Source organism: Balaenoptera physalus, assembly GCF_965194825.1.
Source record: "Balaenoptera physalus genome assembly, chromosome: 8".
Classification (NCBI taxonomy): domain Eukaryota; kingdom Metazoa; phylum Chordata; class Mammalia; order Artiodactyla; family Balaenopteridae; genus Balaenoptera; species Balaenoptera physalus.
Genome location: NC_138887.1, coordinates 23,046,322 through 23,069,451, shown reverse-complemented (window position 1 = coordinate 23,069,451; position 23,130 = coordinate 23,046,322). Strand labels below are relative to the sequence as shown.

General features: G+C 35.3%; 1 pseudogene across 2 annotated transcripts in view; it reads left to right on the top strand.

Annotated features, from left to right (window-relative positions):
- The window catches only part of LOC309666212 (cullin-1 pseudogene), a 334,922-nt pseudogene that overhangs the window by 287,805 nt on the left and 23,987 nt on the right, over positions 1-23,130 (top strand). The window contains exon 1 of one of the 2 annotated variants that reach the window (XR_014268463.1): positions 616-10,008. The exons of the other annotated variant lie outside the window; for it this stretch is intronic. The product of XR_014268463.1 is annotated as a cullin-1 pseudogene (transcript). Of the gene's footprint in view, positions 1-615; positions 10,009-23,130 lie in introns of those variants that run through there. 2 annotated transcript variants of the gene reach the window in all.

The following is a 23,130-nucleotide window of genomic DNA, read 5'->3' as shown; positions in this document are numbered from 1 at the left end:
CCCAGGCCCCCTGCATTAGGAGTGCGGAGTCTTAGCCCACTGGACCACCAGGGAAGTCCTGACACCTTGACCTTTGATTTTTAGGCTCTATCAGATATCGTGTGCATATGAATGTGTGTGTTTGTGTGTGTACAAAGAACAAATAATTATACCTATATCTTAAAGAAAAGTTTAAAAGAAAAAAATATATAGCTCTACCACACAAGACATTTTTCTATTTGTCTTCCTGTTTGCTTCTGTATACTTTGTTACAGAAGTAAAATTAATATATATATGTGTGTATGACTTTATATTATGATTTTTACTCTTAAAATATCATATTTTTACATGATATAATTTTACAAATACCAGGAATGCTGTCCCCTGCCTTTGTGTAAAGCATGTCCCTTTCTAGTTATTTTATTAATTTTCTGTCATAACTATTCCTGAGAAGAAGAGCAAGCTATTCTTTTAAATATATTGAGTTCCTAACACCTTAAAGACTATTCAAACCCTTTCATCTAGGAGTGACAGGAAATCTGGGGCCTCATGTTCTGACTATTTACAGGTAGGCAAGGAAGGAAAAGAAAATTAAAAGGAAGAAAATAAGACTAACAAGCAAGCAATGGGAATTATGAGTATTTCCTACTTCCATTGCTGCCCAAGCTGTGTTCTACCCAAAATATTTCCCTACAAGTCCAAAGAAATATGAACTTTATCTTCTCTTCCAGAGTGGAGACAAAATACTTCCATAGTTTGGAGTAACTAACCATAAATTACACATAGTCTATACTTACCCTACTCCACTGCCTATGCGTTCACCTGTCACGTGGTGACCTAAACACATCATGTTTTTTCATAACAACTCTCTTTTTTTTTTAATCCAGAACAGCATAGCAAAAGAATCATTACTTCTATACTAATCAAGAAACCATGTCTCTATATAGTATTTCCACAGGCTACTCTTCCAAAAAGAGAGAATCAGCTACAAAGCAGTCATGTATTGGCTCTGTTTGGGAACACTGTGTTGTCTGTGCACAGGGCTGAATTAGTGCTAATGGGAATGAGGTCATGAGTTTAATTCTCACGAGGCTTCTCTTTGTTCCACAGCTGGCCTAACCTTGCCTGGTTTGCTGGCTTGCAAAAAAAAAAAAAGGAAACTCACAGGCTCCTCTGTGCCTCCATATTGGGTGGAGAGCTGCTAGACCTAGACTTTTGAGAGTGTCAGGATGGATGGGACTTAGGGCGTCTCCTTAGGATCCCCAATGACACACACATGCCTTGACAAAGGGTTCCCTGTGACTTTAAGAGGTCAGAGCTGCCCAGCCTGGGAACCAGGCAAATTTTCCCAAAGGAAACTACATCTCAGACACCATCCAAAAGGGACCCTCTAGGTCAGCTTTTCTTTGGAGCTGGAGTTTCACCTTTAGGAGCCCATAAGTCTGCTGCTTCCTCTTCTCTACAGGGAACATTTTTGCAGGCTCTGTGGAGACATCAGCTTCTGCTTGTTTCTTGGAGTCAAAGGGGTCTTCTTCAAAGATCAAAGGGTCTTTTCAAGATCCCTTTTCCCTTTCTGTTTCTTGACCTCAGTTTCAGAATTTGCTGGAGTATGCAGATGGTCCTCTTTTTCCTGTAAAGTGAGATATAAGGACTCTTTCCAGCAGGAAGGAGAGACCAGAGGCTCCACCGGAGGGAGAGCACCAAATGTGGGGCTCCTCTGAGGAGGACTAGGTAGTGATTTCCTGGCCTTTCACCTCCAACAGCCTGGACTGTTTGACTCACCTTCTGGGAGCCAGTATAATGCATGAACACAAAAAGCCCTCTTCCCTCCTTACCATAGGGTTCTACATCTAGATGAAGCCCATTTTGACTATATCATGGTGTGAAATTCTCCCCTCTTCTCCACTGGGAGTTGGGAGAACATAAGAGCCATGTACATTTTACTGGATAAAGAATTTAAAACTGATATGAAAAGTAAAAATATAAATGAGGTCATATACCAACAGTATGAATAACGTCATGGGAAAAGGTTACTGTGGATAGTCAGACATATTCTGTGAGAGATTTTCTATTCTGAAAAAAATTACCATACCAAGATTGTATATCCAGTCCTTTCTGAGTAAGGAGAGTGGTGAGTAAAATTGAGGGAAGCCTCAAAAAATACAAAACCATAGCAACAAATCATCATGTAATTATCATTGGACATTTTATACTGTGTGATCCAGATACTGCCAAATATTCCGGTATAGGTTTGTGTACTCACACAATCTCATAAATAGAATGAAACACGCACATGCTCAGATCAACCCCTTAAGACAGTCTGTGATGGAATCTTGCCTACCGTACTGAGTTAAGCCACATGGTATGTCACTTGCCTCCTACTTCACACATGTCTAGGGTGGTCTTTGGGCCACTGTTGCTCAGGAACTGTGTACTATTTTCATCCCTCCCTTTAAGGCTGAGAGCAAACAATGTGCAAACCTGAAATATGTGTCCATAGACTCCAAATTACCCAACATTTATTACAGCTAAACCAGTGTGAAGAAAGAACAGTTAGATGTCCTAACCCTCACATTTCAAATTCACTGCAGCCTTAGATATAAACGAGGATGGCTGAGTATTGAAGGAGAAGATCATGCCATGAGAGGTTTAAAAATGCCCACCTGATCAACCCACCTCTACCATTCCAAATCGTACCAACTATTGTACCAACATGTTGAACATGTTGAACAAAAATGTCTCAAAGCCAGGGCATGTTGAACAAAATTGCTGAGAAACAAATTAAAAGTTTAACTAAGTGGTTAAAAAAAAGAGTAGCCTTGAGTAGAAGATGCTGTTGGTAGAAGTGTGATGGGAACTGATCAAAATTTTCAGGAAAAAGATAAATTGATAAATAAGAGGTTAAAAGTTTAATACAGAAGAGAAATTGATAGAAGGACCATCATCTATCACATTTCTTTAAATTTTCTGACAATTCCAACCCCTCCAGATAACTTAAGGAAGCCGAAGCCCAAGGAAGTGAAATAATTTGTCCATGGAAAAATTGCGGGCATAGCTAGGTCTTAAACTCATCTCTTGGACTCTTAGCCCAGTGCTCTTTCCATCGTCCTCTACTGACATTAAAGAAAAGCACTTTATCGTGACTTTTAGAAAGAATCTTATGACGTCTCCTGTGCAGTACCCACAATATATTTCCATATTAGTCTGCCTTGAGGCCTGGATCCTATCACCAACCAGGGTGTGCTTTCTGAGGACTCCAAAAAGTCCCTTCAGAAGATGACACACTTCTGAAGATGATATTATCGCAAGACATAAGTAGATTTTCCTCACCAGAATTTTGCAAAAGCCATGACTAAGTGACTCATCTCAACATGCATAAAACTCTCCAGCAAAAAATGGATACATAATTTGCTAGTGAATGTTCCTTGAGGAGGGAAAGGGAAATTAAAAAGAGAATTCGGATAGGTATTTAAGAGAGATAGTTTGATATAAATGTTGCATTTACAACTTTTAGGAATTCTCTTTTCATATTTCTATAAAACATGATTGATAATAGAGAAGGAACATTGTGGTGCCTAGTGAATACAGAGCCTGAAAATAAACACTTGTTTTGTTCAAACTGGATTGGTATCTGTTCTACATCTAATTTGTTCTACCTCTTGAATTGGGGGTGGGGCTAAAGCTGAGGTTCTAAAGCTTGGTTCTATTATTAAGCAGGAAACTTTTCAAATAACTTAAGATGAATGATTTTTATTTCTCATTAAAGAATTCAATGTGAGAGTTATACTGAAAACATATTTTTAAATGTTTTTTAGAATAGATTTGCATTACATGTACACTACCCACTTTCCTTCTGCAGAGGGTCATTTCACAGGCTAGGAGATGTGGAATTGCAAGAATCCTGGGGTCAGTTTCACTCAGGCAACTGTTTACTTGGATTCCCCTGGAGAATGTGAGCCATGACTTGTGGAGATTTAAGGGTCAAGAGCAAGAATGTATCAAGTTTCAACAGTAAATTCAGAGCTGGAAATGAATTTATTGCTTAGCAAGTGTTTGGGATGAAGTAAAAGGGGAAAAGCAAGATAAGCAGATCAGTTATAATTGCCTCAGCTGGGAGATGTTTTGTCCAACAGCCATCTTTAATGACTAGTGACTCACCATATATGAACAGCTGAGAGTGGCTTAATAGTTCACCACTCCCTTTTTCCGTCTCTCACAACTAGGTGCAGTATTTCCCAGACTTCCCATCAGCAACTTATGAAAATTTACTACATCTTCTAGTATTTTCTAGAGATAGGAAAGTTGCCCCCACACCTTGTGTCTGAATGTCTTTGCATTATGAGTAGTTTGGGCTAGCTATTTTAGCCCACAACATCTACAAAGTAGGGCTAATAATACCTATTCTATCCAACTGTTTTGAAGATTAATAAGATAATGTACATACCACTACTATCGGGTTTGGCATCAAGTAAGTGCTCAATAAATGATAGATGCTACTACCAATTACTACCATTTACTTTATTCTGGAACTGAGTCTGTCGTGATTCCCCTCATTCTATATCTTAAGTGCTGACTTCCTCTCTGGGATATCTGGTAGATGTGGCAAGGGCAAGGGCAAGGAGGTAAAGCAGAGATTATGTTCCCCAGGAATAACAGGAATTATCGGAAATCTGATTTCAAGGATGTTCACAATCTCTATGATTTTGAAGGGGTAGAGAAAGTGGTTCCAAGTTATCCAGGGAACATTAAAAACAGTCTTTGTCTGAAAAAATCACACGCAAACCTTCAAAATTTACTCTGTTATTATGCCATCTTATTTCATGCTCACTACATTCTCTATCAAAAAACTTCAGTACTCGACATGTAGTAGAGATTCAGGAAATATTTGCTAGAGGGTAGACATTCTCAAAGAAAGTAAGTTTTATTTATTAGCAGGCAAAAGCTAAACCACTATAGTAAGCTGCTCTCTACTGTGCTTCCTCTGATGGTGTGTTGGTCTCTGTGACCAAACTGACTCTTAAAATTATCCTTATCCTGTTTGGTTCTATTTTGAATGATGAAGTATAGTTTGGTACTTAAATGCTCCCGGAGTTGTGTAGGTCTGGTCTCAAAACATAGCACCATCACTTCTTAGTTGTCTCTAAACAGCAATATCATTATCAAGAACATGTACACTTCCCTGACCTAATGTATGCACTCAGTGTGTTACTATGTGTGTTACTTTATTACTATGAGAAGCAAACATAGCTGCAGAGTAGAGGCATGTATTTAACTAGCCTACTATAGCTTTCATTTGGGGAATTCTCTCATTGGTTCTTATCCTTTCAAATGTGTCTCGACATCTGTTTGCAATTTTGTACAATCCACCATGTCCTTTGAGTATGATCACATTTATATTATGTAGTAGTTTGTCTGATAATGCCAGGTATGAAAGTATCTTGGAAAAGTTCGGTGTTGTCATGATCAGAAGTTCACTTAACACAGTCACCTAACATAAATATCATATTTTCTTTCCTAAGTTATAAACTCTTTTGAGGACCAACTTACTTCACTGCTCAGTTCCTATTGTTAAAAAGCAAAATTCAACTGAGTGAATTTTAAAGATCTAATTGGCTTTATTCAGTGATTCATGAATTGAGCGGCATCCCACCTAGCAAACAGAAAGAACTCCAAAGAGCTATACAAAATGACAGACTTTCATAGGCAGAGGTGGGTGGGACAAGGAAGTTACCAGCAAAGAGTGGGTTGTTTCAGGCAAGGTCACCTTCCTTTGGGAGATAGCTGCGGTCTGCCGGGCAGCTTACCTCACTAGTGTTGACCAGGAAATTCCACACTGACTGGTTATGATTACACTCCCGGGAGAGGCTGACACTGCAATGAGGTTAGGTATTAAGTCTGGGTTTGGTGATGTGAGCTTAGCACAAGTGACTCCATTATGGGCCTGTTACCTCTTTTTTAACTTTTAAGGAATATAGTTAAGAAATCATGGCATTTTATTTTTATGTTGTTTATGCATACTGACCAAAGTAATTTATTTGTTATATTTCCCCTGCGATGCTTGACTATCACTATAGTTAAATGTTTCATCGCCAAATTAAGAAAATTGGCAAAGCTATGGGATGCTCATATTATTTGTAGTCATGGTTGCAAGTATGGAATGCCCCACCTCTCCATGAATAATAGCTTGATTTCTCTCCAGTTTATCTTAAGCGTTGCATAATGTACTAGTAAAATCATGTCCCAAATACCAAGTATTTGTCTTTATAAAGATCAAAAGATTCTGAGCCAACATTAATTTTCTAAAGTCAAATTTATTTCAAAGGGAAATAATGTGACCAACATTCTAACAAGAAGCAAATAAGATATATTTGTTTTTAGCCAGATACAGAAAGATAATATTGCATGACTCACTTATATGTGGAATATAAAAAATTTGAATTATAGTAATAGAGAGTAGAATGGTGGTTACCAGGGGATGGGGGAGTGACAAAGGGTAGGGGAAATGGGGAGATGTTGATCAAAGGGTACAAATTTTCAATTATAGAATAAGCAAGTTCTGGAGACCTAATGTACAGCAAGGGGACTATGGTTAATAATAATGTATTGTATACTTGGTATTTGCTAATAGAGAAGATCCCAAGTGTTCTCACTACACACACAAAAAATGGTAACTATGTGGTGTGAGGAGTGTATTAATTATCTTGATTGTGGTAATCATTTCACATTGTATATGTATATCAAAGCAACACATTGTACACCTTAAATAAATACAATTTTTATTTGTCAATCATACCTTAATTAAGCTGGGGAAAACTATGTATTTATTTCTGCTGAAATTATCGTATTTTGTTCTTCATAACGCCCATATAATGAAGAATAATCAAAATATATCTATAGTATAAATTTTATATTAGCAAAGACCGTTTACATAAATTCCTGCATGTTTTGTTATTTTATAACAATATCATCTATTTCAATGATTAGGGTGTCCTATATGTCAAAATGTTGGTTTTAAGACACTGCATGAAATGATTGATCTATTGCATTTAGGTGACCATCGTGATAAGTATCTCTGAGACATGGCAATAGCTCAGTAACAAACTCCTTGGCAGCAGCTACAAGCTTGACAGTGATGTATGTCTCGGGCACCTTAGGAGGAGCCCAGCTCCATTTACTTCAGGTGATAACTGGTTTCCCTCTTTCTCCAAGGCAAGAATTTAATTGGTTGTATCTGGTAGAGATAGTGGAGTGGAATGACAGGGGAAGGACAGAGGAAAGGGGGAGGGATACACAGTCATGAAACCCATTTCAGAAAGTTCCTTCAACAAATCAGGAAAGGAAGGAAGGAAAGAAAGAAGAAAGAAAGGGAGACTCTCACTTGCCACAGGTGAAAAGCCCTTTGCTAGTCTATTTCACATAGATAAGAGCAAGGTAAGAAAAAACTGGTTTTGTTTTTTGGTTTTTATTGTTTGTTGGTATAAACTGAAGGGCACAGACTCATGGGCCCCTATGCCAGTCTTTCAGTAAACCACTTTTTTTTTGCTTAACTTAAGCATAGTAGTTGATATGCATAAAAAAGAAAAAGAATTAACTATCATTTGCTCCGAAGGCAATCCACTTGGCTCCTCATGGATGAGCCCTGGGAAAAGCAACAGTTAAGCCCCAGGAAAAGTTCCTGAAACCCAGATGCACTCAAAACTGACTTGTGACTGAAAACTAATTTCATCATTTAAACTACAAATCCATCATTTTAAAGAAAAATGAAATATAGTTGTTCACTTCCACACAGCCAGTGAAAGGTCCAAATTTCTCCTCAAAATTTGGCTTTCTGTATTAGCTCAGGAATAAAAGCCTCAGTTAGACGCTAATCTCTCTTGTAATGCCTGTAACCTAAGCACCTGAATCTACTTACCACATAAATCAGTTCAACATATTCTGTTACAAAGTATCCCCTGTCCCTACGTTTTAAATTGAATGTCTTTTTAAAGTGGTTTGAGCATTTTCTCAACTGAAAGCTTTGATAGTTGTCTCTCTAGCTTTTACTAGTAGAAAGTCATGGGTCAGGTGTTAATTTAATTTTAGAACTAAATATCTTTATATAGGCTTATTAATTTAATAGCCAACATATGTTTAATGAACATCTATTATGGGTAAGAAATTATGCCTGTAAATTATTTTGTCTCTACCAGTAAGAAAGGTAAAAATTCATGTTATTCTTATATTAATCTTGATAAAGTTAATTCATGTATTGAGCTTACGAAATGGAGCCTGCTCCAGTGATCCCATGTTTGGTCCCTCATCACAAATCCAAACCTAAATCAGCCTGCACTGACAGGAAACACCTGTCAAGGAATCCTAACATGCATCAATCACCATCCTCCCACTCAGCTAAACTAGCTCACCTTACCCTAGAAAATAGGACCTGATAGTCTTATAAGGAAATGCCTGACCTCTTGACCAATCATGCCCTGTTTCCAGGCTGCCTCTTCTAACGAGTTCTTCTGTAGAACTCGCTTTCGCCCAAAATCCCCAGGGAAGAGCGTTCCACTGCTTGTGAAGTTCTGTACTCCCCCCATCCATGGGCTGTTTTCCCTTGAATAAAGAACAGCAAACTCGTTACTAAATGTGTTGGTTTTGTCATTTGACGATCCCAAGTATCATAATTAATAAAGCAGATACATTTCAAAATAAATAATCTTCAAATCAGTTTTTTAAACTGATTGCTCAAGTTTCTATAACTATTTCTCTTGATTTTTCCCTATGGCTGAGTTGCTAGTATTAGAACCCCTTTTCAGTTAGCTCCCTTTTCAAGTGAAAGCCTACCTTCCTACCTTCCTTCCTTTCCTGATTTGTTGAAGGAACTTTCTGAAATGGGTTTCGTGATTGTGTATCCCCTTTCCTCTGTCCTTCCCTTATCATTCCACTCCACCATCTCTACCAGATACAACCAATTAAATTCTTGCCTTGGAGAAAAAGGGAAACCAGGTATTACCTGAAGTAAACGGAGCTGGGCTCCTCCTAAGGTGCCCGAGACATACATCACTGTCAAGCTTGTAGCTGCTGCCAAGGAGTTTATTACTGAGCTATTGCCATGTCTCAGAGATACTTATCACGATGGACACCTAAATGCAATAGATCAATCATTTCTACTATCTTAAAACCAACATTTTGACATATAGGACACTGTGATCATTGAAATAGATGATATTGTTATTGTTTTGTAGAAATTTATATAAATGGTCTATGTCAATATTTTGCTTCTGCATATATTCCATGATAGCAATTTCAATTATGAAATTTTAAACTAAGAAAATGTAGAATCTTGAAACCTGAAATACTTCTGCTTTCAAACATTTCCAAAAAATGAATAGTCTTATGTCTTTTTAATATTCTTTTAATGAATATTTTATTGTGATTTTTAAAGTAATACATGCTCATGGTAAACAAAAATAATTGATTAATAATGAGAAAAGTAAAAGGCTTCATCTCCATAATTCCTTTGTCTCTAAGAATATCCAGTGTTAACTGTTCCACACGTACCCTTAGGAAAATGTCAATGAGCTGGCAAGTACGTAAGTATGGGTATTGTAGGAGAGGGTAAAGTTCTCCTCAACAATCTTAGGGTATCTGGCTGGGTCTGAAAATTAAACTGACAAAAACAGATTAACAGGAGAAAAGCATACGAATTTCTTTAATATAAGTTGTATGTGACATGAGAGCCTTCATAAGGAAAGGAAGACCCAAAGAAACAGTTAGACCTGAGTGTTTTATGCCAGGTTTGGTGACGTGTACAGCAGTGGAGGGATCTGATAGGTTAAGGAGTATGAGGTGTTTGCAGTAAACTGGGGGCAACAGCAAGGCCTGTTAGGATTCTTCTCAGGATCCCATTGTTGTCAGAGATAAGGATGCTCCTTTCGTCTGGGTTTAGGGAAAGTGCCTCTCACATGAGTGTTTCTTGGCCTGTTTCAGGGAAGAAGTGTAATGGGTGGTTCCTGCTCCTGCCATTTTCTCAAAGTCCTTCAGCTAAAGGTATTTAACATGCCAAGGTGTGATATTTTGGGGTAGCTCGTTTGGAGCCTCATCAGCATATATGTACATAGGTATATCCATCATGGTCAGCTATCCTTATTAGCACATAGACAACTAGGTCATGAACTGATTTCTACAAAAAATAGCTTGACTTAACCATTCTCCCACAAGTGCACATTTAGTTTGGTTTCATTGTTTTGCTAACACCTTCAGGACTGCAGTAAACAGCCTGGTATCTTGGAATACTTGTGCAAATTGCTAGCAGTGGATTTTCTGGGTCAAATTTTATATGCATTTAAAAATGTGATGGCATTGCTAAATTTCTGTCTAAAAGGGTTGAAACAATTTACATTTCTCCCAGGACTGTATGAGCACGCCTGTTTACCCTCACTGTCATCAACGCTGGGTATGATCAAGCTAAGTTTTGCCACTGTCGTGGGTTTTTAAAAAAAGGATTCTGCCCTGTTTTGACTTTTTTTTTTCCTTATATGCCACTGTATTTCTTCAGCAAATGTTAAATAACTAAAGTCAATGGTCAAATGCTGGATAGGTAAATTAGAATAGCCCTGATGCTTTCCTTTATTGCTAATCTTTAAGAGAGAGAAGTGAAGGGAGGGGAGAGAAACACCCAAATGCATATGACTGTGCCTAGATCGGAAAATATTCAAGGCACACAGAATGTGGAAACAAGCTCTAAAAACTAAGCTTGTCTTTTGTTCCACAAATGTACTGTAATATGCACTAGTCAAAATAAAATCTGTCTTGCAGAGCATTGAATTTTTCAGCAGCAATAATTATCTCTGTGTATTTCATTTTCTACTTTGGGAAAAGCTTATGATGCATGCAGAGTGTACATCTGAGTTGCACAGATGTGCTCTAAATTGCTCAGATGCCTAAGCCCTTTTATCTGGCCACTGCTGGGTCAATTGCCCAACATAGAAAAGAACACAGTGACATGAAAGAGTTTGAAATTGAATTGAGCTTACAGTCTAGTTTTGCCTTTGAAGACATTATTTAATGCAGTGAAGCTCTACTCAAAGTAAAAGGGATACTGTTCACTATTTTCTATCCTGTGTCCTAACCAAAGAAAATAAACAGCAAAAATGCTCTGACAGTATACATATAACTGATTCACTTTGTTATACAGCAGAAATTAACACAACATTGTAAAGCAATTATATTCCAATAAAGATGTTTTAAAAAATGCTCTGTTTAAAAAAAAAATGCTCTGACAAACATTAGGCTCAATTAATCAAAGTAATTGACTTATTCTCATTACTTAAAAAAATAATAAAAGGATGCTACACACACAAAAATATTTGTACCTACATAACAAGAGAATAGCAACAATAAAAGAAACATGAAAATTCTCCATTGATGTACAATTATTGCTGTGTGTGGGTATTCTACCAAAGAATGCTTAAGTTACAAGAAATCTTCAGGATTCAAATTCAGATTTTGTTCAAATTTTATCGGTATAGTTGATATATAAATAATTAATTCTATTACTTTGGCCATGTAACTATTACATTAAGTTGTTTACCAAATGACTACAGACTTCCTCAGTTTTGCATTCTAAATTATTTTTCATTTGCATATTTTTTTAAACATCTTTATTAGAGTATAATTGCTTTACAATAGTGTGTTAGTTTCTGCTTTATAACAAAGTGAATCAGTTATACATATACATATGTCCCAATATCTCCTCCCTCTTGCGTCTCCGTTCCTCCCACCCTCCCTATCCCACCCCTCTAGGTGGTCACAAAGCACCGAGCTGATCTCCCTGTGCTATGAGGCTGCTTCCCACTAGCTATCTGTTTTACATTTGGTAGTGTATATATGTCCATGCCACTCTCTCACTTTGTCCCAGCTTACCCTTCCCTCTCCCCATATCCTCAAGTCCATTCTCTAGTAGGTCTGCATCTTTATTCCTGTCTTGTCCCTAGGTTCTTCTGACCATTTTCTTTTGTTTTTTTTTTTTTCTTAGATTCCATATATATGTGTTAGCATACAGTATTTGTTTTTCTCTTTCTGACTTACTTCACTCTGTATGACAGTCTCTAGGTCCATCCACCTCACTACAAAGAACTCAATTTCATTTCTTTTTATGGCTGAGTAATATTCCATTCCATATGTGCCACATATGTGCCTCAACGATCTTACAAATCAAAAGGGGAGACTGATATTTAACAAGTAATTACAATAAAGAATAAAAAATATTATATTAGATGGAGTAGAGGGCTTAGTGGAGCAGAGAACTGGGAAACCATATTGTGTCAGGTGAGAAAAGAGCTCCTTGAAGATGTGATGTTTAACCTGAAATCCAATAGTGAGTATTTTTAGTCTTTTGATTCAAATCTGATGTGCAGTAACACCAGATGCAACACAGTTCATATGGCTACAGAAATCCAAGAAATACAAGAATGTCTTTGGGCAAAGTTTATGCTGAGAAAAAGAAAGAGCAAAAGAAAGAAAGAAGGAAAGAAAGAGAGAGAGAGACGAAGGGAGGTAGGAAGGAAGGAAGGAAATATAACTGAGGGATGTATGAGAGATTCAACTGGAAGTATTTTAGATGAAGAAGGAGGAGAAAGAGGAGGTGGGGAAGGAGGAGAAAGAGGAGGTGGGGAAGGAGAAAAGAAGAGCAGGAAGAGAAAGACAGGAGAAACAGGAGGAGGAGAAGGGCAGAAGGAGGAGGAAGAAAAGGAGAAGAAAGTAGAAAGGGTAGAAGGAGGAGACATCTCAAAGATAGCCTTGATACAAATCAATCTGAGGACAAAGTCCAAACATGAGAGCCTTTAATCTCTTTCAGATCTTTGATTGTCTAGATCCGTTTATTCACAAAAATATGTTTTTTGTAGGATTAAGAAGCCTATATTTTTAAAAAGCTTTATAAGGTATAGTTGATGTAGTTGACATAAATACAATAACTTAGACACTTGTAGGTATACAATTTGATGAGTTTTAACCTGTATATTCATCCACGAAGCCATCAACACAACCAAGTTAATGACTCTATAAAACTCCCAAAAAGTCTTAGTGTCCCACTGTAATACTTTACCCCTGCCTTTCCCTACATCCCTCACCCTTGTCGCCAGGCAACAAACAATCTGCTTTCTATAGATTCATTTGCATTTTCCAGAATTTTATATAAACAGAATCATACAGTACATACTACTGTATGTTTTTCACTTGAAATAATTATTCTGAATTGCTATTCAAGTTGTTGCAGGTATCAGTAGTTCATTCCTTTTTATTGCTGAGCAGTAGTCAATTGCATGGATATACTATGATGTGTTTATGCATTCACCTTTGAAGGGTTCTTCCGTTGTTTCCAGTTTAAGACTATTAAAGATAAAGCTGCTATGACCATTCTTGTACAAGTATTTGTATAGATATAAGCTTTCATTTCTCTTGGGTTAAATACCTAGGAATGGAATGACTAGATGATATAATAGGTATATGTTTAATATTTTTAAGAAACTGACAAACTGTTTTGCAAAGTGATTGTACTGTTTCACATTCCCACCAGCAGTATACGTGAGTTCCACTTCTTCCACACTCTCCCTAACATTTGATCAATCTTTTAAATTTTAAACATGCTAATAGATGTCTACTGATATCTCTTTGTGGTTTTAGTCTCCATTTTCCCAATGTCTAATGATATTGAGCATATTTTCATGTGTTTCTTTGGTGACGTGTCTTTTCAAATCTTTTGACTGTTTCTATTGAGTTATTTGTTTTCTTATTACTGAGTTTTGAGAGTTCTTTATATATTCCAGATAAAAGTTGTTTATCAGATATGTGATTCTTGGTGGGGTATATTTAAACAAATATTTGCCTGCCTCAAGTGGAAAGAGAAATATTTAGAATATTTTATATTTATTTAAAATAATACAAAACAGAGAAAAAAACAATAAATTCAGAAGTGTTTATTAGAAATAATATATAAATATAAATTTATATATACATACGTATATGTATCTGTGTATATGTGAATACAAAGAAACCAAAAGAAAAGTCATTGAGCCAGTAAATTATGTCTATCATTGGAATACAAAACTCATGAAGAAAGAAGTGAGAAGTAGCTGCAGTAAAAGCTGTCTCATCCCCTTGCTTGATCCGGCCTTTCTCTCCTCTTATTTCTAGGACTGATCATGGGTAGTGACCTACAGTTTACATCATTAGTTATTAATGACTTGGTTAAAATTTCCGGTTGTTCAATCCACACAGCCTTCTAAAGATCCATTTTAAGCTCCTATTAAAGACTATGCAGGAAGAAGGTTTACTATTTATGGAACAACCTTGAGCATATTTTCTGGCCAGCATCTTCAGAGGCAAGAGTTGCATCAGCTGCAGTTCTAAGTTTCAGTGCTTAATCTTACTAACTAGTCTAGACGATAACTCTTCAACAAGCAATTGATAAGCATGCTTTGGTGATGGCTAATCTAATCATTTAATGGGAAAACAGGAAAAAAGACTGAGATAGTAGTTTGTTCCCTCCCTAGGGGACAAAACAATATCAATAACATAGTTACCAAAGGACAATATATTAATTCAGATAGTTGTATAAATCATTTCCTTCCTAAGATAAAAATTAAAAGGTCGATAAACATTTTTATTAGAAAAGAAATTCAATTTGGTACCATGCTGTACAGCACACTAAGAAGATTAGTAAAATTACATGTCTGTATAATGGGATTTAAAATATCATAAATTTATCTGAGGAAAATGTGGGCATTGACTAATTAGTCTAGGGTTCCCATTATTAAAATTAAAATGTTCCAGATCTGAAGTTCATGATATTCTGATTCTAGTTTACATTCCACTTTGCATACTTGTGCAAAATAATGAGCATATATCAAAAAACAAATGAAAGAGACATAGACCATTTTACACTGCTGTTTACTCCTTCCACATAAGTTACTGCTGGTGTTTAGAGAGTATATTTCTGTCTGGCATTTCACTAGCCTAGATTCTGTTTTGTAGTCCTCTTTTTAGTTTTGACTATGTAAACCAAAGAAAAATTGATCTACCTCCTGAAGTATCTCTATTTTCTTTTCATTAAAATCTTGTTATCAAAACCTTTTACAATGTCTCTCTAATATTATCATCAGACCAAGTAGATAAGTAAACAAACCAGATGCACACTTCCAAAAAATATACCACATGCACACTTCTAAAGAATAATATCCATAAAAACCCTGAAATTGCATTCTTAGAGAAAACTCAACAATAGTAATAAATCATAACTACAGTAACACATTCAGTCACTTCCCAATAAGTTTACTTTTCAGAAAAGAGTCATATTTAATTTCACAAAAACACATTTAACATGTTTTTTGTTTTGTTGTTTGAATTAAATAATTTTGTCTCCACTTTGACATCAAAAGTACCAAATGTAAAAGCTGGAAACAAACTTACAAATAGTTAATCTAGCTATTGAATCCAGAAAGCCAGCATACGGAGTTCAAAAAAGAAATTAAAACCTACAGAAGCTAAAGAATATTGTTCAATATTGCAAAATCTTATTTCTTACCTTGGAAAAACTAAAGTGAATATGAATCAGTTTTGAAAGGTAGTACATTAGACTTTAGGCCCAAGTTCTCACCTTTATAAATGAGAGTTCTATGCAAAAAATATCTTTGATTACTTTAATAATTAAGCCTTTCTGTGTTGTGGCCCAAGAATAACTGATCTCATACTAAAAATTATTTTATAGGAATCAGTGTGTTCTAGAAAGAGGTCAGTGTGCTGCTCTTCTTCAACAAAACTATCCTTTTATCTAGCAGTTATCTTTGAAGTTAAAAATTGTTACGCATACCTATTTGTGGTATGTATATCCACACATCATAGTCTTACCCTAATACAAAAGTTTTACAAGCGTGTTTTATTAAGGGAAGAGGAGCAAGTTTGCTGTTTATGGTAACACTCTGTAAATAGGCCATAAACATTTGTTGAAAGAATGACTCATTAAGAAAAAAATTCAAGTAACAAGATGAAAATCTAAATTAACCTTTACGTTATTTGTGCCAGCATCAAATACGCATATACTAGAAATAAGTTTGAATGTACTTTGAAGGCCTAGTCATTGGGTAATACAGAGTGACTTGAAAGAGTGAATATCATCAAACTAAGTAAGGTCAACTTTGAAATAGGAGAGTGTGGGAACAGTGACATGGCACCTGGGACACTGGGTTTCTGGCAAAGGTGTTGTGGGAGTTTGCCCTTGAGTGAACAAGTCTTGGCCTACAATGGCTACTCCAAACATCTATAGCTTCCTTATACCACACATCCCTTGCCCTGTCTGCCCAAGAAAATGTACTCATATACCAATTTTGTTATGCCAATTTCATCATATACATACATAAAAATAGATAACTTACTATATTAAAAGTTGTCCAAATTCATTTAGGCTTTGGCTATAAGTAAGAACTATTTATTTCTATGTTTTGGGTAAGAAAGAACATTCATTTATGGCAAGCCTACTCACTTGGGCCCCAAACCTCTTCCTTCATTTCTGGAAAAAACTGTTTTCCTTGTGCTTACTGAACATGAACTTGGAGCTCCCTGGGTTCTGCCTGCAGAATTGCAATGTACTCTCTTTTCCTTTCTCTGACACTATTCTTCAGATTTCCAAAGGTACCTATACTCAGACAGCTTCTTCATGTTATAAACTGCTTTATCTCATGTGTACCCTCATAATTTCTATAAAAGCAGCCAATTACTTTTCCCCAATATCTTCCTTTCCAGCCTCACTAGTCTTCGTAATTGACCTGAGTCTCACATGCATTTGTCATTGTTATTACTAGGCCAACCGAACTGTAAATGTTTATGTACTCTGTCTATAAAATGTTTGTACATTGGTTTGAACCTAGCCAAATGTGGTTTACTCCCAAAGCTCACAAAATTCGAGGGGTGGCTTTTTTTAAAACTAAACTGCACCTCTCTGAAGTTCAGACTCTAACCTGACACAGCAGTTCTCCAACTGTAGTCTAGGGACACTTGGCTATCTCTGAGAATTTTAGGGTATCTGCAAGATCAAAATCATGCATAGGTAAAAGATCTATTCAGAGTTCTAGATAGACCAATGGATTTTATGTTGCAAAGTAAGAAATGTTTATTGAAATGGTTTCAAATTCCACATTACAACTAACATTTAAGGAACTACCGCTTGTTGAGTTTTTTAAACAGATTTATTCACAGATATACTTCACATACTATATAATTCACATATTTAATGTGTACAATTCAATGGCTTTTAGTATATTAACAAATATGTGAAACCATCTCTATAGTAAATTTTAGAATGCTTTCAATCACCACAAGAAGAAATCTCATATCTTTCAGCTATTATCCCCCTATTGTTCCATTCACCCCAGCCCTAAACAACCACTAATGTGCTTTCTGTCTCAATAGATTTACCTATTGTGGACATTTCATATAAATTTCATATAAATGGAACCATACAAAATGTGACCTTTTGTATCTGGCTTTTTTTTCACTTAGAACAATGTTTTCAAGGTTAACCCATGTTGTAGCATGTATTAGTACCTCATTCCCTTTTATGGTCAAATAATATTGCATTGTATGGATATGCCACATTTTGCTTATACATTCATACATTGATGGACGTTTGGGTTGTTTCTACCTTTTAGCTATTATGCATAATGCTGCTATAAACATTCATATACAAGTTTTTGTGCAGACAGGTTTTCTTTTCTCTTGGGTATATCACTAGGAGTGGAATTGCTGGATCATGTGGTAACTCTATGCTTAATTATTTGAGGAATTGCCAGACCGTTTTTCAAAGTGGCTGTATCATTTTAGATTTCCACAAGCAAGATATGAGGGTTCCAATTTCTCTACATTTTGTCAACACTTGTCAGTATGTATCTTTTTGATTACAGCTAGTGGATGTGAAGTAGTATCTCATTGTGATTTTGATTTGCATTTCCCTGATGACTAATAATGTCAAGAATCTCTTCATGTGTTTATAGGCCATTTCTATTTCTTATTTGGAGACATGTCTGCTCAAATCTTTTGCCCATTTTTAACTTGAGTCAGTTTTCCTTTTATTTTTTAGTTGTAAGAGTTCTTTATATATTCTGAATACAAGGCCTTATCAGATATATGATTTGCAAAATTTCTTCCATTCTGTGGGTTGCCTTTTCACTTTTTTGATAGTGCCCTTTGAAGCACAAATTTTTTAAATTTCGATGAAATCCTATTTTTGCAGTTTTTCTTGTGTTACTCGTATTTTGATGTCATATATTCATGGCAAACTCAAAGCCATGAAGATTTACCCCTATTTTTTTCCTAAGAGAGGTTTATAGTTTAGTGCTTCCATTTAGATCTTTGATACATTTTGAGTTAATTTTCTGTATATGGTATGGCAAGAGTCTAATCTCTTTTTTTTTTTTTGCACGTGGCTATCCACTTGTCTCAGCACCATTTGTTGAAAAGGCTGTTCTTTCTCTCACTGAATGATCTTGGCCCTGTTGTTAAATGTCAGTTGACCATAGACACATGGGTTTATTTCTGGATTGTTAGTTCTGTTCCATTGATTTCTATGTCTGTCTCATGCCAGTATCACTCTGTCTTCATTACTGGTGCTTTGTAGTTAAGTATTGAACTCAGGAAGTGTCAGTCTTCCAACTTTGTTTTCAAGATTCTTTTGGCTAGTTTGGGTCCCTTGCAAATCCAAGTGAATTTTAGAATCAGCTTGTCAATTTTAACAAAGAAGCTAGCTGTGATTCCTACAGGAATTGAGTGGAATCTGTAGATCAGTTTGGGAAGTATTGCCATCTTAAAAATATTAAGTCCTCCAATTCACTTCTTATTTTTTGGGCGTGTGTGTGTGTGTGTGTGTGTGTAGTTGCTTTACAATGTTGTGTTAGTTTCTGCTATACAGTGAAGTGAATCAGCTATATATATACATACATCCCCTTTTTTTTGGATTTCCTTCTCATTTAGGTCACCATAGAGCATTGAGTAGAGTTCCCTGTGCTATACAGTAGGTTCTCATTAGTTACCTATTTTATACATAGTAATGTATATATGTCAATCCCAATCTCCCAGTTCATCCCACCTCCCCTTCCCCCCTTGTTGTCCATACATTTGTTCTCTACATCTTTGTCTCTATTTCTGCTTTGCAAATAGGTATATCTGTACCCTTTTCTAGATTCCACATATATGTGTTAATATACAATAATTTTTTCTCTTTCTGACTTCACTCTGTATGACAGTCTCTAGGTTCATCCACGTCTCTGCAAATGACACAATTTCATTTCTTTTTATGGCTGAGTAATATTCCATTGTATATATGTACCACATCTTCTTTATCCATTCCTCTGTTGATGGACATTTAGGTTGCTTCCTTGTCCTGGCTATTGTAAATAGTGCTGCAGTGAACATTGGGGTGCATGTATCTTTTGGAATTATGGTTTTCTCCTGGTATATGCCCAGGAGTGGGAATGCTGTGTCATATGGTAGTTAGTTTCTTAAGGAACCCCCATACTGTTCTCCACAGTGGCTGTATCAATCTACATTCCCACCAGCAGTGTAGGAGGGTTCCCTTTTCTCCACACCCTCTCCAGCATTTATTATTTATAGACTTTTTGCTGATGGTCATTCTGACTGGTGTGAGGTGATACCTCCTTGTAGTTTTGATTTGCAATTCTCTAATAATTAGCGATGTTGAGCATCTTTTCATGTGCCTCTTGCCCATCTGTATATCTTCTTTGGAGAAATGTCTATTTAAGTATTCTGTCCATTTTTTGATTGGGTTGTTCATTTTTTTGATATTGAGCTGCATGAGCTGTTTGTATATTTTGGAGATTAATCCCTTGTCCGTTGCTTCATTTGCAAATATTTTCTCCCATTCTAAGGGTCGCCCATTCACTTCTTGAGTTTTTGATATAGTCCCAAAAAAGAATATCCACAATTATCTGGGATAATTGTGAAAAGACTCATAAAAGACTCCTCCCTTTTCCAAATATTTATCTTGTGAGGCTAAATTTTCTCCATTATTTCAGCTAAAATAAAGTAGTGATTGTAGAAACATATATGAGAATCCAGCTGTATTCTGTTAAGCTAGACATTAAGGAGATTTGCAAAAAACTTACCCTGCTATTTTTTTTGTTTGGGGAAATATAATTATTTTTCACAAAATATTATTTATATAATATTCAATGGGTTTCTCATTATTTTCCAATAGATTAATAAATTTTTTTTTAATTCCTAGCTTCAATTCCAGTATGGTAAATATCAAAGATATATAACCCATGTAACCAACAAAGGGATCCTGAGACCAAAATGTGAACTGTTGGTCTAACACATGATGCCCTTCATTGATGGGTCTGGTTCACTTTTCTGTCCATATTCTCCAACACTGATCATCACACAACATTCTTTTCACATTGATCATAAAAAATTACTTGCAGTTTTTTCAATGTTTCAAGCTCTTCCAAACCTCTGAGGCTTCTCATCTGTTGATGCTTCTACCTGGAACAAATGCCCCATTGCTTTCCTCCCTCTTCTTGATATGCCAAAACTCCTTTAAAACTTGACTCAAATCCCAAATGTTCCAGATCTGACCTCTTTCCATGTGAGCACTCTGCTCTGTTCTTTGGACTTTTTTTTTTCTTCTCTCTCTCTAAATATTGTAAACTCCCTGGAGTAGGAAACTCCATTGTATTCATTTCTATACACATTGTTAGCACATAATAAGTGATCAATTAATATTTGTTAACAAATATATAATCCTATAATACCACAGAAAAATTGTCAAACCTATTAGAAAATAACCCCACACTCTATGTATCGTTGAATATTTTATTTCCTAAAAAGAATAAACACTTCTAAGCATAATTATTTAGAATTTTTAGAAATACATTTTTCCAGAATAAAAAGTACTACATGGAAAATTTATTAGGGAATTTTCCAATTCATGAAATATAATCCTCTGATGTTCTGTTACCTTTGTGGTTTTCAGACCCATTATCATTCACATACAGATGCTAATGGCTTAGATAAATATAGGCTAGCTTAACTAAAATAAATTATTTTTCTGAAAAATAAGATTATAAAAGTACCTTAATTAATTTAATGGGTACTGAATTATTTGCTTAGGATATGGGGATATAGTGGACTGATAGCCACCTCCCCTTTAACTAAACATATATGAATATTTTGTTATGATTTCCCTTAAAAATCAGTATATTTCTTTATAGTCATAAATCTTCCTTTTCACATAAAACTTTTCAATTCCCCAATATCCAGTTATAATAAAACTCTAAATTAGCTATATGGCTGCATTGTATTTTGCGAATAAGTTCAATGAAATCAAATAAATACCAAAGATACTATTTTAATATGACATGATTATACAGATTCAAATATCTTAGATTTGGATTTATGATTGCAAAACCACAATAGGTAGTGATGTATATTACACTGTAATTAGTTTGTGACATGGGTATTATCTCTCTCTTTAGCATAATAATGAGACTTGATGTATTTTTCTTTTTATAAATTCCTGAGAAGTCATTAGGTAGAGTACAGTTTGCATTTTGATGGTAAGGAGATAGCTTCAGAAAATAGGCTTTGGGAAGTCATCTTCTGAAGGTCTCATCATCATGTTATGGGGACACAGGGAGGAATAAAGCATTTTGATATGGTTAAAAATTGATATCATGTTTTCAGAAAATAGCAGAAAATGCACATGTGATTATGAGCCCTAGGAAAGGGAAGATAAACAGTAATGAAAACCAGAAGGATTCTCACATTAAAATGGAGGAATGAATAGCAGATCAAACTCGCAAAAAAGAGTGAAAAGAGGGAGAAAAGGAAGAAATCTCAAAGTAAAACAAATAACATGAGATAATATAATAGGAATAAAATCCTAAAGAATTCACACTACAATGTAAAAGGGATGAATTATCTCCCTTAAATACATAGATTGTCATTTTGGATTATCAAACAATAAACGTGCTTAAAGCAATTGATATATAATGGTTGAAAATACTGGGATGGGCCAAGAGGTACTCTGTAATTTCAAACAAAAAGAAAGCAGGAGTGGTAATATTAATGTCAGAAAAGGTAGAATATTAACTTAAAATAAGAATAAATTGCAGCATATAATAAAGAAATAGATAGTTTGAAGTAAGTTACATAAACATATTCACCAAACAACATATCAGCTAAATATAAATTATTCAAAATTTATTTAAGCAGTGGAAGAGCTAAAATTCATAGAGGAGATCAAAAAGATAATTAAAGATCTACCATTTTTAAAAAAAGCTGGGTCAAAGGGGGTCAAAAGTTACAAACTTCCAGTTATAAAATAAGTAAGTCCTGGGGATGTATTGCCATGCCATGGCATGGCATGCCATGTACAACATGGCAACTATAGTTAATAAACTATATTGTATATTTGAAAGATGTTAAGCGAGTAGATCTTAAAAATCCTCATCACAAGAAAAATAAATTTTGTAGCTATATATGGTGACAGATGTTAACTAGACTTATTGTGATGATCATTTCAGAATACACACAAGTATCGAATCATTGTGTTGTACACCTGAAACTAATACAATGTTATAGGTCAATTATACCTCAATAAAATAATTAATAATAATAATAAAAGCTGGACCAGCTGTATTCAAAGCTAAGTGCAATATAACTTCTAACAAAAATATAATTGCAATACCATTTAAATCAACCAGGTCTTTTAATGAATGGAATGATTCCTGATTTAACTTTATTATAATATCTTAAGATAAGAGCAATACAAACAGGAAAACCTAGGGACTAACTTGACTTTTGACTATAGGTGCAAACATTCTAAATTAAATTTTAGTAAATTTAGGGGGAAAATATTCCATTCACAGTAATGACAAAAAGTATGAGAATTCATTTCACCTAGGTTGCCACTGATGCATCTGATTTTGGAGATACTAAAATGTGAAAGTAACATGCATGGCATCCTAGAATCAATGAAATATGATATAAAATGCCTAGAAATAAAGCTTTAGAAAAACATAAATCTTAAATTTTAAAAAACTATAAAATCTCACTGAATACTCAAACACATCCTTAGTTCTATTTACAACAGATTTTATA